Raw genomic sequence first — 16413 nt, forward strand, 5'->3', positions numbered from 1 at the left:
TCATCATCATCGATGACTACAAACATGATGCCGTCCATCAGTTCATGTACCTCGGCTCCACCATCATCGACAACCTCTCCTTGGGCACAGAGATTGATAAGAGGATCGGGAAGGCAGCTACAACTCTCACTCACCTCACAACTCGAGTGTGGACCAACCCAAATCTGCCAGTGAAGACAAAGATAGCAGTCTACAATGCCTGTGTCAACAGCACGCTGCTGTACGGCAGTGAGACATGGACTACATACGCCAGGCAGGAGAGAAGACTCAACACCTTCCACCTGAGAAGCATCTGCCGTAACTGGGAATATCCTCAAGATCTCAGACAGTGTCCAACGCCGAGATCCTGTCTCGGGCTGGCCTTCCCAGTATGTACACTCTACTCGGGCAGCGCAGACTGCGGTGGCTGGGCCATGTCCTCCGCATGGAGGATGGCAGTATTCCAAAAGACATCCTCTATGGAGAACTGAATTCTGGGAGGAGAACCATCGGCCGCCCCCAGCTACGTAACGAGGATGTCTGCAAAGGAGATATGAAGGCGCTTGACCTCGATGTGAAGTCCTGGGAGAGCCTTACAGCTGACCGCACGAGGTGGAGAGGCACCCTGAACCAACATCTCAAAACGGAGGAAGAGCAGCTGTTGAACGCAGCGGCAGACAAGCGGGCACGGAGAAAGGAGCGCAGCAACTTCAACAAACCAGAGACCACACACAAATGTGACCTTCGCCACAGAGACTGTGACTCCCGCATTGGTCTCTTCAGCCACAAGCGACGCTGCTCTAGCCGAGGTTTGGAGCAAGCAGCCAACAACTAGGATGCATCACCCATGGTCAGTCATGACCGAGGGGAGCCTACGAGTATTGTATTAATGTGTCAGTAAAACTACAGCAAGTAAGAATCTCATTCTTCTGTTCCCAGTGCAAATGGCAATAAAATATACTCAAATCTTGATTCGTAATATATTATCCCATATCCTTTACACCTGCAGTGTGTGATATCAGGAACAAAATGCTTGTATTGATTTCATCAGCCCGCTGCGGAATAAATCTGCTATTTTTTTAAACAAAAACATTAATGTGTTTATCTAATATTGATTTAAACACAAAATTCTGCAAGTAATCAATTGGCCGGGCAGTATCTGGAAAGGAAATAAACAGGTGATGTTTTGGCTACCATGTGTCTCCATAATAGATGAAAATGCTGGAGGAACTCAGCGGGTGAGGCAGCATCTATGGAGAGAAGGAATAGGCGATGTTTCGGGTCCAGACCCTTCTTCAGACTGATGTCGGGAGGGGGGGGGAGGGGGGGGGGTGTGAAAAAGAAAGGAAGAGGCAGAGACAGCAGGCTTGTGGGAGAGCTGGGAAGGGAGAGGGGAAGGAAGGAGAAAGCAAGGATTATCTGAAACTGGAGAAGTCAATGTTCATACCACTGGGGTGTAAACTACCTAAGCAACATGTGAGGTGCTGGGCCTCACTCTGGCAATGGAGGAGGCCCAGGACAGAAAGGTCGGATTCGGAATGGGAGGGGGAGATGAAGCGCTGAGCCACCGGGAAATCAGGTTGGTTATTGCGAACCGAGCGGAGGTGTTGGGTGAAGCGATCACCGAGCCTGCGCTTGGTCTCGCCGATGTAGGTAAGTTGACACCTGGAACAGCGGATGCAGTAGATGAGGTTGGAGGAGGTGCAGGTGAACCTCTGCCTCACCTGGAAAGACTGCTTGGGTCCTTGGATGGTCGAGGGGGGAGGTAAAGCGACAAGTGTGGCAATTCCAGTGGTTGCAAGGGAAAGTACTCGGGGAGGGGGTGGTTTGGGTGGGTAGAGACGAATTGACCAGGGAGTTATGGAGGGAGTGGTCTCTGTGGAAAGTTGTTGAGGGTGAGGACCAACTCCGCTAGGCAGAGGAGAGTGTCAGTGGCTGGGTATAGGTTGCTCCTACCCCACCAGCCGGCAAATACAACAAATAATCCTCCGCCATTTCCGCCACCTTCAACGTGACCCCACCACTCGCCACATCTTCCCATCTCCCCCCATGTCTGCCTTCCGCAAAGACCGCTCCCTCCTCAACTCCCTTGTCAATTCTTCCCTTCCGTCCCGTACCTCCCCCTCCCCGGGTACTTTCCGTTGCAACCGCAAGAAATGCAACAACTGTCCCTTCACCTCCCCCCTCGACTCCATTCAAGGACCCAAGCAGTTGTTCCAGGTGTGACAAAGGTTCACCTGTATCTCCTCCAACCTCATCTACTGCATCCGCTGCTCTAGATGTCAGCTGATCTACATCGGTGAGACTAAGCGGAGGTTGGGCGATCGTTTCGCCGAACACCTCCGCTCAGTCCGCAATAACCTACCTGAACACCCAGTGGCTCAGCACTTCATCTCCCCCTCCCATTCCCAATCCGACCTCTCTGTCCTGAGTCTCCTCCATTGCCAGAGTGAGCAACACCGTAAATTGGAGGAACAGCACATCATATTCTGCCTGGGTTGCTTGCGTCCGGATGGCATGAACATTGAATTCTCCCAATTTTGCTAGCCCTTGCTGTCTCCTCCCTTTCCTTAACCCTCAAGCTGTCTCCTCCCATCCCCCCGCCCTCGGGCTCCTCCTCCTCCCTTTTTCCTTCCTTCTCCCCCCATCAGTCTGAAGAAGGGTTTCGGCCCGAAACGTCACCTATTTCCTTCGCTCCATAGATGCTGCTGCACCCGCTGAGTTTCTCCATTCACTGTATTATTGGGTTGGGGAAATGTCTATCATATACTGTGTTCATCGATATCTGTTATTGGACTGTATAGAGACCACCACTATGGACTGCGTGACCCTCTGGAGTGTCTCTGCTTGGACTGCGTGAGCGAGGCTAAAGAGGGCTTGATCAGGCAGATACGAGGATCGAACCCACTGTGGTTAGGTATAGTAATGGAACTGTAATTGTGTTTTGTCAAAATAAAGTTTTGATGCGCAAGTGCTTGACTCAGTGATTTTTGACTGAAACAAGACTGGGGGAAACTTACAACGATCTACTTACAGAACAGAGTTTTGCAAGCACGGGGGGTGTGGTGGGGTGTTTAGCACTCCTATGGGTTAGGGGCCCATAAAACAGGGTGAGGCATGGCCCAAAACTTGGTCATAGTAGGCAGACTGCAGCTGCTTTAACGAGAGCCTGACGCACTTCAAGGGCGAGGACAGGCCCGGTGGGGTATTCAAACACGGGTCTGGTCTACGTATTGATCTATCTTTGCCGGGAGCGCTGATTGGAAAGGTGCGTTCTGAAAATCGGCATCGACTGCCAGCGCGAAGAGGTTAGTCGCTGAATCCCCAGTGCCCAGCAGAGAGGGGTGTCTGAGTCCCTCCCTGGAGTGACAGACGAGGAACCTCGTAAAGGCACTGGGCTCCGTGACTAGTGTATAGATTGGCTGGGAGTACTCTAGTCCATTTGAGATTTCATTGGGCAACTTAGTTTGAATTCGAGATCCCGCGTATGCGGAGGGATTCACACCAAAACTAGTCTAGATTTGCAGAATCAAATTTCCAAATACAGAATTTCACATTGAAGTTCTGCCCATTTGGTAGAATTCGAATTCTGTGTATAGAACTTCGGAGTTTGTGCATGTTTGAGATTGACTCTGAATAGCGGCTGATCAACAGTGAATGGTAACCCTCTGGTCGATTGTTGATTAGAACCTGATAGCGAACAGTAACTAAGAGATGGGAACCTGGTTTACTTGGTGAAAAGTACCTGGATGCGAAAGGTACCCCTACTTCTGTAGAACTTAGAGAGGAGGGACAGAGGTCCCCCTATAGAAGTCCAGTCTTAGCAGGAGGAAAGTAACATTTAGGAGGAAAAGTTGTCCATTCAAGAAGTAGTACCCCTCAGCAAAGAGTAACCTAGGAAGGAGAAAATCTTCGGTATCAGCGGGAGAGGTTCACTGATTGATAACAGCGTGACGCGGCATTGAGATCGAGTGTAAACTGTGCGCTAGCATGTTAAATTATTATTGTAAATTGTAAAAATCCAGCATCGTCTTTTTTAGCATCTTTATCAGATCGAATTGTATAAATACTTGTGTATGCAAAAAGATTTAGAGTGTGTTAAGTTTGCGGACTGCTATTTGTATTGCTTGTGTGAGTGCTTAAGGATTTTTGGGTCGGTGGAGGAGTCATTCCGTTGACCCAGCCCATGACAAGGAGGGGTTGAGAATACTGCAATATAAATCTGAGACTGAATAGTTAACAAATGCTCTATTAGACAAGTACTTATGGTTTTACAGGAATGTGGTTAGGCATACTTATAATAAGTGGAATAATTTATTTTCTGCATTCAATGTTGCTTACGTGTTTGGAGCTCATTTGCATTTGTTTAGATTAAGGTCGGGATAGGAAATGGGCTGCGAGAACGTGTGTGATAGTGGTTGGTTGTTTCCTGGAGCATTTTGATTTGAATATTGTTTAAAAACGACTTTAGTAATTTCGGAATTAGAAAGGGAAATTGTTAAGAGGTGCGAGTAGCTTTAGGGTTGCTTCCATATCCAATAGAATGAGGAACCATGCAAATAAAGATAAGCCGCTGATTCGGAAAGTCCTTTACAAGAAATATGCATTGAATTTCCACAAAAAGCTGATCAATTACAAATTATTTCCAGATTATTAAATAGAGAATTAGGGAGCAAATTATGGCCCAGAGGGGGCATAGATACAGTAAAGGGATTGAAATACATTGAGCAGATTGTCTGGCAATGCAGTGATAGTGCCAAGGCTAAAGAATTGATTGAATTGTGGGGAACATATTATGAGGAACAGAAAGCGAGTAGAGCAGAGGAAAGAATGGCAAGTTGGAAGGAAGCAACTCTAAAGCTGGGGATAAAAAAATTAGAAGATACTGAAGCCTTTGAACCTCCAGGTAACCTAAGGGGAAAGCCTGAGAGTATTAAAGATAAAGGGAGAAGAAAATCTTTCACAGAAAAATTGTCATCGATAAGGTTTAAGTGTGAGGATCCGATGGTTGGCACGGGTTACGAGGGGGATGACGATGATTATTTAGAAGATTGGAAGAGTGTTAAAATTATTAATTCATGTCCACCACCTTCTACATCTTACGATCCCAATACATTAGATGCACATCGCGGAGCTCGTGACGGAATAGACAATCAAATTCCATGGCACAGACTACGTTAAACCTGACCTGGAGTTCATGGTACCAGAAGCCAGACTAGAAAAATAACTCAAAGGTACACAAAAATGCTGGAGAAACTCAGCGGGTGCAGCAGCATCTATGGAGGGAAGGAAATAGGCAATGTTTCGGGCCGAAACCCTTCTTCAGCAAAATAACTCAATTAGTTAATAAAAATGAAGAGCGTACCCCTAGACAAGTTGAAGAAGCAGTTAGCGAAGGAAGGAAATCATTAGGAAGTACCGTGAAGGGGAAGATACAATTGACAACAATTGAAGAAGCTGAGGTAGATCTTGAAGCTAAACAAACAACCCTTCTTTTGATGCAACCAATGCAGTGAGTGCAAATAATCCCCGTACAACTAGAGCCTATTCCCCATGGAAAGCGAATGAGATAATGGCTATTTTAAGTCCAATGCCCAATCGTAGAAAATCACTGGCTTCTTTTGTGGATCACTTAAGAACTACAATGCGTATTTATAACGCCGAATCCCGGGATTTATGGTCGGTGATCCAGCAATAATTACCCCAAGTGAGCCACCAGATTTCTAACAAATTTAGGGCATCAGTCGTATGAAGCTCTTGCAAATATAATAGCGGACAATGGTGCAAAGGAAGAAGCTGTTTTAACAGCCCTTGCATACACCCTTCAAACACCAATCGATTTGACCAGAATACTAGATGTAAGACCAAAAAGGGGAGAAGGAGCAGATTAATTTTTAGAGCGATTCTCTGAATTATATATGGACCAGTTGGGTGACTTAAATCACAGAAATGGAGTAAATTCCCCTCAATATTGTGCCTTCCTATTGAATTGCCTTCCCACCAACGTAGCAGAAGCCATTAAGTCTAATAACATGGACTGGACAGAACATAGTGCCTGTCAAATGGTTAGGGCTGTAAGATATCACTGGAGGGACATAAAGAAGCAGGATAGCCCATCTGCAGTAAAACAAAAAACTGAATATGTGATCAAAAAGGAAGTACCAAAATTCGACCCTGAACCATGGATCCCCAGACTACCTGCAAAGTATGGACTGGGAGAAATTAGAGTCCCGGAATATCTCGACCGATATTATAGAGAAGCATCTGCCCTAGAGCCAGTCCTCCAAAGACCAGGGTCGAGGACATGACGGCCATCAGGAATGGGCCAGTGTTATAGTTGTGGAAGGATAGGTCTCTGGAGTAGGGGGTGCCCAAATAAATAATGGAACGAAAGAGGGGGGTCACAGAAGAAATGTCCAAGATCAAAGAGAATGGAGGGATCAACGGGATCCAACAGAGCACAGAGGGAACTGGCAGGAAAATCAAGAGCCAAGGACACAAATCTCCCTTTCTCCGAATAACCCATTCCCACACCTATGATTAGCGAATCTAGTAGTGACTGGATGCAATTCTGATGAGGAACCTATGTTGTCTCTACAGGTTGAAGGTAAAATCTGCACCTTCCTAGTAGACACAGGCGCATCCATGTCATCTCTTCAACCAATTTATAATTTACCAGAATCAAGAGAAGTTCAGAACCTGTCTGAGTTTCAAGGACAGGTTTGCCAGTATCCCATCTCTGAGCCAGTCGAAGTAGTAGATGGAGGAAAGGCAGTCAAACATAGATTTGTGATAACCACCAGATTAGATTGCAACCTCATGGCGAGGTATTTACTCTGTGCTTTCCAACTAAAAATAGAATGTGGCAATAGATCAAGTGTTCAAGTGTCCGTGTGAGTTTATTGTTATGTGTCCCTGTATAGGACAATTAAATTCTTGCTTTGCTTAAGCACACAGAACATAGTAGGCATTTACTACAAAACAGATAAGTGTGTCCAAATACCATGATATAAATATATACACACATGAATAAATAAACTGATAAAGTGCAAATAACAGAAAGTGGTTATTAATAATCAGAGTTTTGTCCGAGCCAGGTTTAATAGCCTGATGGCTGTGGGGAAGTAGCTATTCCTGAACCTGGAATTGTTGTTGCAGTCTTCAGGCTCCTGTACCTTCTGCCTGAAGGTAGCAGGAAGATGAGTGTGTGGCCAGGATGGTGTGGGTCTGATGATACAGCCAGCCTTTTTGAGGCAGCGACTGCGATAAATCCCCTCGATGGAAGGAAGGTCAGAGCCGATGATGGACTGGGCAGTGTTTACTACTTTTTGTAGTCTTTTCCTCTCCAGGGCGCTCAAATTGCCGGACCAAGCCATGATGCAACCGGTCAGCATGCTCTCTACTGTGCACCTGTAGAAGTTAGAGAGAGTCTTCCTTGACAAACTGACTCTCCATAATCTTCGCAGGAAGTAGAGGCACTGATGTGCTTTCTTGATAATTGCAAAAGAGGCCTAATAGTGACCTCCTGGGCTGCTCTACGACAATGTTACTCCATAGTGACCCCTCAATGGTGGTCCTTAGATCTGGACAAAGAACCCCCACTTCACATTACACTGGCTTACGATAGGAGTGGAAAGGACAGTGAGCTGGAAACCTTCTTTAAATCATATGAAGGACAAAGAATATTGGTGACGTGCAAATCAATTTGTAACACCCCTATTCTTGCCGTACCAAAACCGGGAAAGGAGGTTCAATATAGACTCGTACAAGAATGAAAGGAAATCACCTCATGCCCTAGTGCCAAACCCTGCCCATATCCTAGCCCAAATACCGGCTGAAGCAAAAGTCTTTTCGATAGTCGAATTGCAACATGGATTATTTTCTCTTATTCTTCATGAGGGCAGCCAATATTTGTTTGCCTTCACATATAGCAGCCAACAATATACCTGGACCAGGTTGCCTCGAGGATTTGTCAACTCGCCTACTTTATTTTCCAGGTGTCTGCAGGATCAACTAAGTACTTTGAAGTTCAAACTGAATTCAACATTAGTGCAGCATGTTAATGGTATTAGTGGCCAGTAAAGATGAATCCAGTAATCGGAAAGACATTGCACAACTACCAAATCATCGAGCCAATCTAAGACATGTGGTCTCACCATCAAAAGTACTGTTAGCTCAGGAGAAAATAAAATTTCTAGGAATTATAATTTCGGCCACCGAAAGAAGCCTTGAGAAGAGCAGACTCAAACCTTTCTGCGAATTTCTAGTCCCCAAAGAAGCCAAACCAATGATACAATGGCTGGGCATGGTTCATTATTGCAGACCCTGGATTCCAAATATAGCTCTAGAAACCAAAGAGCTGTAATTGTAATTGTAATTCAAATTTATTGTCATTGTCTCAATTTGAGACAACGAAATGAATTTCCCTTACAGGCAGTATCATTAAAAAAAATCACAAAGAAATAATAAAAATAAATAATAAATAAATAATAAAACATATTAAAAATAAATTTGAAATTGAATTAAAATTTAAAAAAAAAGCACAAACACAGAAAGTCCACGACACAACATAACATATATGGCACCAAGGTGAGGAAGGCACCATAGTCCAGCCAGCCTCCCCTCCGTGTTCATCCGTGGTTGGGGCCTTCCGAGCACCCGCAGTCGCCGCCCCCGGGTGGCCCGATGTTCAGGCCCTCACGCCGGGCTGGTGGAACGCCGACGCTGAACCCCGACGGTGAGCATCTTCCTCCTCAGCGGCCCGGACCTCCTGATCAGCCGTCTCCCGCTGCCGGAGTCTGCAGCTCCTGAGTCCGCAGGCCGAGCCGGGCAGAGTCACAGGACCCCGCGTTGTTAGTCAGCGCCGCCCGCGTTGGGAGCTCCGCAAACCGCAGCTCCATGATGTTGGTGCAGCAGGTCCAGCACTCCGGGCTCCAGACGGCGACCCCCGGTAAGGCATCGCCAGCCCCGCGATGTTTCAGCGCTGTCCCGCCGCTGCTGGAGCTCCGGTCGATCCCGGCAGGAAAGGCCGCGCCAATCCAGGTAGGTAGGTCGCTGTGGGGGGAGGGGGGGGGCGAGGACGCGACTCGAATAATAGTCGCGTCCTCACCAGGAAGCGGCTGAAGTACGGTATCCCCCGCACCGTGACCTTAGATAACACAATATACCAGCAAGGAGGGCAAATTTAAATTAACAAAGGCAGCTCAGGAGGCATTTGAGAAATTAAAAAGATCATTGATGCAAGCCCCGGCATTAGGAAGGCCATTATATGATTGTCCTTTCCAACTGTATTGTACAATTCTATCTGACTGTGCAACTTCGGTACTAACACAAAAGCATGGGGATAGACATAGACCAGTTGCTTATTACTCCTCCAAATTAGATCTAGTAGCTAGGGGACATCGTCTTTGCACTCAAATCTTAACTGCAATCTACAATAGTTTACAATCAGCTGCTAATTTGACACTTCAGCAGGAAATTGTAGTGTACAGTTCACATTCGGTATTGGCATTGTTGGGGCAGCTTCAAACCCAGCACTTGACAATGGCCCGCCAAAATAAGTATGAGATCTATCTGTTGAACAATCGGAAATTACAGTCCAAACATTGTACATTGATTAACACAGCCTCTTTTCTTATTTCACCCGCAGAAGAGCAATCAGACACAGGACACGACTGTCTATTTGTTATAGAGGAAGAAACATCAGTGAGAGAGGACTTGAGGGATGTACCCATGAAAGATCCTGACATCACATTATATCGGCTTGTACTCGCTGGAATTTAGAAGATTGAGGGGGCATCTTATAAAAACTTGCAACATTCTCAAGGGGTTGGGCAGGCTAGATGCAGGAAGATTGTTCCCGATGTTGGGGAAGTCCAGAACAAGGGGTCACAGTTTAAGGATAAGGTCTGGGTGGCATTAAGTATTTTAGGACCGAGATGAGAAAAACATTTTTCACACAGAGAGTGGTGAATCTGTGGAATTCTCTGCCATGGAAGGTAGTTGAGGCCAGTTCATTGGCTATATTTAAGAGGGAGTTAGATGTGGCCCTTGTGGCTAAAGGGATCAGGGGGTATGGAGAGAAGACAGGTACAGGATACTGAATTGGATGATCAGCCATGATCATATTGAATGGCGGTGCAGGTTCAAAGAGCCGAATGGCCTACTCCTGCACCTATTTTCTATGTTTCTATGTGGACGGGAGTGCATCCATTGGACCGCGAGGTGAAAGGTTGTCTGGGTATGCAATTATTAATCAAAAGACAGAGATTGTAGAAGCAGCTGAATTATTCGCTTTAATTCTGGTTTGTATTATTGGGTAAAATCTAAAAGTGAATATTTACACTCATTCTCAATATGCATTCGGGGTGGTGCATGATTTTGGACAATTATGGAGAAATAGAGGATTTTAAACTTCTGCCGGAACCCAAATATCACGCAAACAATTGGTGACAAATTTATTGAAGGCCTTAATGCCACCCAGACAAATCTCTGTAATGAAATGTAGTGCTCATACTGAAGGACATACCTCAGTAGCTATTGGAAATCATAATGCCAATTTAGTAGCTAAGAAAGTATCATGGGAATGTAAGGTGATGGTACCTAAAATGATGAGGCAGACTAAAAGTGTAACTAATAAGTCCACCTTGGAGAAACTGATGCCAACCATCCAAGAAATCATTTGATTACAAGAGGCCTAGTGGGGGCTAGTGGATTCAAGGGATATGGGGAGAAGGCAGGCACGGGTTATTGATAGGGGACGATCAGCCATGATCACAATGAATGGCGGTACTGGCTCGAAGGGTCGAATGGTCACCTCCTGCACCCTATTTTCTATGTTTCTATGTTTAATACAGTCATGAGGAAACTAGATTGGGTCAAATTTGCAGATTTCTTCCCCTAAGGCTCTCATCTGTTGCTGGCCTCATCCCACTTCCAGTTTATATCCACCCCCCAACCTCTACTCTCATTCAGAAGAAGGGGTCCAACCAATGTTCACTCTAAGCTATGCGTGTGTGCACACATGTTTTGAAATCATGCACAAAGAAAATTTATGTGCGCTCAAAGGATTTTCAAATTCTGAATTTTTATTTTTTCAAAATCTGCGGCCTGAACCGGCACCGGGGTCAGCTGCAGCCCGCTCTGCATTGGGGAAACCTGGTCCACGAGTGCTGTATCTGATCCGCGGGCGCCGCATCCAGTCCCTGCGCTTCACCCAAGAGAGGGCCAGAGCCGCCCTCGTCAAAGATAGCGGCACTGCTGACAGGAACCTAGCAGTAAATGGACACGACTGGACCTTGGAGAGGAGGGAGAGAGAGATGGGGAGGAAGGTGATGGGGGATAGGGAGAGATGGGTGGAGAGTGAATGTGGAAAGGGAGGGATGGAGGGGGAGGAGAGAGAGGGGAGGAGGGAGCAGGAGAGGGGGAGAGGGAGAAAGAGAGAGGGGGAGAGGTGGGGTAAAGTGACTAGTGTAGCCTTTCGTGGGGATTTCTGTAGCTGAGTTTTTATTGAAAGAAATTTTGATTTTGGTTTAAAGTTGAATGGCTTAACAAAATAGTAAAAACTGCTACACCAAAAGTTCATGGGTTCATATATTTGCACAAGAATTCAGTGCGCACACACATTTGTAACAGCATAAAAAAATGCACAATACAAGATTTTTGCGCACAAGGATACTAAAGTTTATAGGGAACATTTGTTCCAACCCAAATCGTCATCTATTATTTTTCTCCAGAGATGCTGATTTACTCCAGATGCCAGTATAAACCAGTGTCTGCATTTCATTCCTACTTACTAATTAATCAGTTCAGTTCATATTTTACGGTAGTAAGCAGTCATTTAATATAGACGGGCATCTAATAATTCACAACGCAAACTCAACATATTCATGGCATCTCACTATTCGGGGGGCTGTCCCACTGCAGCAACCTATTTGGCAAGTTTAGAAGAGTTTAGGAGCGTTTGAAAAAGTGTCATGTAGAAGACCTCCTTCAACTACGTTGAAGACTAGCTTCAACTAGCTTCGGGAAAATTGGACACCGAATAGTGGACAGTGAAGATGACCTCCTACGATCTCCATCGACTTCCCTTCGACTATGTTGAAGACTATCTATGACTACTTTCGACTACCTTCGATTACCTTTGACTACCCTCAATTACCTACAAATAACATGCTGACCTACTATGACCTAATTCAACTAAACATACAAGTAAAAAAAAAAACAATTTTTTTCATGGTGACTTTTTTTATGTGCGGGCATTTTTCAGCATGTGGAAAAATGTGCCACGACCCAGCTGAGGCCTCGAGTACGCAGGGACTGCTCTCGAGCATGAAGGAGAGTTACAAAGACCTCCTAGGACCTTGTGTCGACCATGTTGCGAGTATAAGTCGAGGACAAACTCTTCTAAACTAATCAATTAGGCCCCTGCAGTGGGACAGCCCCTTTACTCAGACCAACCAAATATTTGTTATGGAAAAAATGTCACAACCTTTAAAGTCCCTGCCAAAGTCTCATGAACAATGCCTGACCATGGGTAATGCCATAGAAACTGGTAAATAGAGGGACAAATTGTATTACATTTAAAAATGCACATTTTCCTTCCAATGGTCTCAGTGTTATTAATGTAAATACTGCGTGATAACGCTGTCAATCACTTCAAACACTTTGGTGATGGTCAAGAGTAGACTAGTGGGGCTGTAATTAACTAGATTGGATTTGTCCTGCTTTTTGTGAATAGGACATATCTTGTTAAAATTCCATTTTATTGGGGAAATGCACAGTATTGTAACTATACTGGAACAGCTTGGCCTGAGGCCTGGGTATTTATAGAGCCCTGATCGTCAGGACGACAACCAGGATGGTCTACAGTTAGTCCATTCAGCCATTTCTTGATATCACATAGGCAGACCACAATGGCGTAGCGGTAGAGCTGCTGTTTACAGCGCCGGAGACCTGGGTTTGATCCTGACAATGGGTGCTGTCAGTATCGCGTTTGCACTTCTCCCTGTAACTGCATGGATTTTTTTCTCCGGGTGCTTCGGTTTCCACCTGCGGGATTGTAGGTTAATTGGCTTCCGTTAAAAAAAATCATCCATAATGTGTAGGATAGAACTAGTGCAGGCTCAGTGGGCTGAAGGGACTGTTTCCATGTTTTATCTCTAAACAAAACAAAACGAAACTAAACTAAACTAAACTAAACACACGGAGGTCCGTTTATTGGCTGAGGAATGAATTCTATGGTGGTAAATGAAGCTGAGATGGATCTTCTACCCAGGCTGAACCTCGTGTGAATGAATGCATCAGCCTTTGCTGAAACAGCTTTTTTGGATATACTGCAAGTCGTGCCCTACAACCGATGGACTGGCTTGAAGAAGATGGCTCAACAATCCCTCCACGTGGGCAATTTGGAATCAACAATCCATTCTCCCCTTGACAGTAACTCATACTGCCATTGCATGGTCATTAAGTACGCCTTTCTCAAGAAAATTGCCAATTCAAAAGCAGGACATTTGAAGACCTATTTATTTTCTGCTTTCAAGCTTCATCTGGAAGTGATATTCTACTTACCACTAATGAGATACATGTTAAATATCAGACCAATATGATCTAGTTATTACCAAATTACTTAATCCAACAGAAACATTTTTCAGATGGAGCTTTGTGGTTATTATGATTAATAATTGACTAAATGCAAGAGATATTAGCAGCTGCATGATCCAAAATTCCAGAGACTGTTAATTATACGAATAAAGTAAACTACACAGCTGGTATGACAATGTAACTGGGGTGCAATTTCGAGGTATGTTTCTTTACAATTCCTGCAGCTTTCATAGATATGGCATAATTCATTTTACTTCAGTAAAATAGTAAGATTAAACGAGAACTTACCAGTTTGAAGTTTGATCTTGATTTTATGAGGAGTTACGATGAGCGATTACGTGAAGAAGGGCCGTCCGTCTGCGTGCGCGTCAATCTTCAAAGCAGCGGTGTTAAATCACAGATAACAAAGAAGACCTGAGAATAGTAAGATTGTGAAAAAACTAGAACTTCCATATGACCTTGATAATATGAGGGTGGGAGCGGTGGGCACGTAATCGCTCATCGTAACTCCTCATAAAATCAAGATCAAACTTCAAACTGGTAAGTTCTTGTTTAATCTTACTATTTTACTTCGGAGTCACGTGAGTGACTACGTGAAGATTTCAAAGCTCTGTGATTTTACGCCGGATACGAATCCAGGCGTCACTCACTGAATGGATTGACCATGGATGAGAGTATTATTAAAGCATTCAGACATAACGTAGTTAGTAACGACACTGATGCTTTAAAATAAGGAAAAATAAATGTTTTATTTGCTTCCCCTCCAAACCTGTGAGAAAACTAGGTAACAGAACTTAAGATGGCACGAGCAAATACCCATGGTCCGATTACGGGTTTGTTATAAAACCGCTGGAACGTTCTTTTGTTCACCCATCCTGCAGCTTCTAGGATGTCATCAAGGGGCACGTCCATCGTTCTTGCTGCCGATGTAGATGCAGCCCTGGTGGAGTGAGATTTAAAGATATGAGTATTTATTCCCACTACCACCATCTGGAGATAGTTTATGTCGACACCTTTCGGTGTGGTTTCTTGTGGCTGATGAGGACCGATTGTTCTGAGCCTCTGAGGTTCTCCGTGACTCTCAGGTAGTGGTGTAAATGTGTTACCACACACAATCGTTGGTCCTCTGGATATGCCAGGAACAGGATCTTCATCCCTGGCATTCCTGGTCTGCTCTGTTTGATCAGGTCCTTAACAACGAATGTTATGTTATTCGTGTTGTTGGTCATGTAATCCAGTCGTAGTTTTTGTAGTGTCTGGACTCTTTGGGCTGTTATTAGCGCCAACAACATAACCACTTTCAATGTTAGTTTAGACAAAGATAAGGTCGTTGGCTGTCCCCACTGACGAAGTATGGTCAGTACCATGCTCACATCCCATGTGTCCGTGTACCTAGGCCTTGGGGGTATCGAATTGTAAATTCCCTTCATGAATTTTATTACGAAGGGGTGCGTTCCTATCGGCCTGTGCCCTGCCTCCAGCGTCAGATAGGAGGATAGTGCACATCTGGCACTGTTGATTGCGCTATAACTTAATTTATAGTCATAGTACAGGGCTGATAGGAACTCCAAGACATCCGCTATTCGAACTGTTTTGTATGCTATATCGTTTGCATAGCAGAAAGCTTCCCACTTCTTAATATACCAATTGTTTTTTGGTACTGTCCCTCCATGCCTTTGTGATGACATCCACAGTTCGTTCGGATAATCCAATGTCTTGAAATGGCCTCCTCAGAATCTGCAAACCAACAAATCAATCCGGTCAGAAAGTGGATGGTTGCTCCCTGAAACTGGGTTTACTAGGAGATCTCTCCTCTTAGGTACAACCATTAATGGCTGGACTATGATCCCCAGTATTTTCAGGAACCAGGCTTGTGTAGGCCAATCTGGCACTACTAAAATGCCTGTGGTTTTGTCTTGCTTGATTTTAGTCAAGCATCGGTTTATGAGGCAGGATGGTGGGAATGCATAAATATACATTCCTCCCCAGTTTAGGGAAAAGGCATCCACTGACTCTGCTCCTGGGTCTGGCTCCTAGGACACATATCTGGGTAATTGATGGTTTAATCTAGATGCAAACAGACCCAAATCTGGAGTGCCAAATCGTATTGTTATTTCATTGAATACCGTGCGATTCAACATCCATTCTATATTATCATTAAACATTCGTGACCTTGCATCTGCCACCGTGTTATATCTTCCTGGTAGATACACTGCCATGACCCAAATATCCCTCTCGATGCACCAGTGCCAAATGAGGTTAGATAATCTGTCACAGGATACAGATTTTACACCACCCATGTGATTGATATATGCTACCGCAGTAGTGTTATCAATCTGAATTTGAACATGCACATGTTGCATGTTGTTACAGAGAGACTTAAGTCCATATTGTGCCCCCAACAATTCTAGGTAATTGATTTCATATAGTTGGAGTATAGTTGACTCTTGCTCATTCCATCTGCCTCCACAGCTCCTGGCTGTGTTTGTGGCTCCCCATCCTAAACCGCTTGCGTCGGTTTGGAGAAACACTGATGGGCTCTCGAGTAAGATTTTTCTTGAGCTGAGTCTTATGTTTGCCATCCACCATTGTTGTTCAATAATGGCTTCAGCTGGTAACCACATAGATTTGCCAAACTGACCTGCGTGCAATTTCAATGGTCGTTCCTTTGCCCGCTGTAAATGCTGGTAATGCAAAGGTCCATAGCGTACTGCAGGAAAGGCAGCTACCAATTTGCGAATAGCACTTGCTGTTTGCCTGATAGTTGGTTTGTGTTTTTCTATCAGATCATTGCAGGCTTTCCTCAAATCTTTTTGTTTGCCTTTAGGCAAA

Source organism: Leucoraja erinacea, chromosome 5 (assembly GCF_028641065.1).
Source record: "Leucoraja erinacea ecotype New England chromosome 5, Leri_hhj_1, whole genome shotgun sequence".
Lineage (NCBI taxonomy): Eukaryota > Metazoa > Chordata > Chondrichthyes > Rajiformes > Rajidae > Leucoraja > Leucoraja erinaceus.